The sequence below is a fragment of the Chinchilla lanigera genome, unplaced genomic scaffold (genome assembly GCF_000276665.1).
Source record: "Chinchilla lanigera isolate Chin_1 unplaced genomic scaffold, ChiLan1.0 scaffold00092, whole genome shotgun sequence".
Lineage (NCBI taxonomy): Eukaryota > Metazoa > Chordata > Mammalia > Rodentia > Chinchillidae > Chinchilla > Chinchilla lanigera.
In genome coordinates, this window is record NW_004955493.1 from 6309205 (window position 1) to 6310909 (window position 1705).

Below are 1705 nucleotides of genomic sequence, written 5' to 3' on the forward strand. Positions count from 1 at the left end.
AGAGAAGGTCTTGGTCTTAGCCCCAAGAGAATCTCGAATTCTGTGAGAGGGTTTTGATCCTCCTGGAGCCCTGAAATCATTCCATTCGCCGCTTTTATTTAGCCTTCTCCGTCCACTCATTCGGAAGATTGCAGGCCTGATCAGTCTGCAATAACTAGGGGATGTTATGAACCCAATAAGAGAGTACATACTTACATCGTGCACACACTGTAGCAAGCAATGCAACACCACCCATTTTCTCCTCTGTCTTCCCTCAGCTGGATTTCTACCACATCGTTTTTTCTCTCCTGAGTCCTTCACCTTTCATCATACCTGGGGTCTAGTTCATCTTTCCTCCCTCCAGAACTTCATTTCAAATATCAAGTTTCTCTCCTTGCTTTTCTGCACAAGTGGGAGTCACCACTGCCCTAGGTGCAACCCTCCTGTTTGTATCCATACTTGTCATGGTACTTAGCAAAGCAAAGGTCTCTTACCTTTCCAGAACATGCCATCCTTAAAGGTGGCTTAGCTATCATTTCTAATTTTTTTTTTATTTCCCTGATGGCTTTTGTTTTTTCTTTTCTTTTTTTGTTTTTATTGTTTTTTTATTTTAAAAATAAAAGAACAAAAACATATTAACGAAGACATCCATTTACAAAATAGCACAAGAACAATACACGCAGTACGGAATTACAGACAAGGTGACAGGAAATTGACAATGGTTGTTGTATTACGTATTCATATTTTCAAATTGGTTACTCAGGAAAATAAATATAGACATGCAAGATGGATCAAATAATGAATCATTTACTGTTCCTTTCAATAAAGTGATAGAAGTTATCATTTCTATTTATCATAACACACTGTGAGATCCCATCCCCCACACACACACCAAGTGCTGTGCTACCTGTGTGCACTCTGGAGAAATCTGATGAATGAACTTGTCTCCATTTTGATACACAGGAAGGGTATAAATGTGAGGAATAGCTATTCTGTCCTATAGCTTAGGTCTAGAATATCCACCCAAAGTCCATATGTTAGTGGCTTGGTCCCCAGCTTGACACTATTGGAAAGTGTTGATAACATTATTACTTTTGGTGGGGGTGTGTATGTGTGACAGGATCTCTCTATGTAATCCAGGCTGGCCTCAAATTCATGGCAATGCTCCTGCCTCAGCCTTCCAAGTATGAGGATGACAGTGATGCACCATCACACCTGGATGGTAATGTTATTATTATTTTTTTTTATTTTTGTTAGTACATATTTGCAGCATAACATTTACTTTCCTCATGTGGAGCTGGTACTTGTACATAACACATCTTAATTGCTTTCCTCATCCCCTTTCCTCCCCTCATTCTTCCCCCTCTGTCTCTTGATCCCCTTCCCATTGGAGAAAGATCTGTCTCCCTATTTCCTATTAACTGTCCTTTTACTTATAATGTGGATTTCTCATATGAAGAAAGGCATACAGTATTTAAGCTTGCATGTCTGATTTATTTCACTTAACATTATGGTCTCAAGATGCATCTACTTTCCTACAAATTTCTCATGTTTGTCCTTCTTTATGTATAGTAGTACTCCATTGTGTATTACTATCACATTCTCTGCTTCCATTCATCTGCTACTGAATATAGAGGCTGCTTTTAAGATTTAGCTATTATGAGTTGTGCTGCTATAAATATGGCTGTTATGGTTTGTGTCTGGATGTCCCCCCAAAGCCTCATGC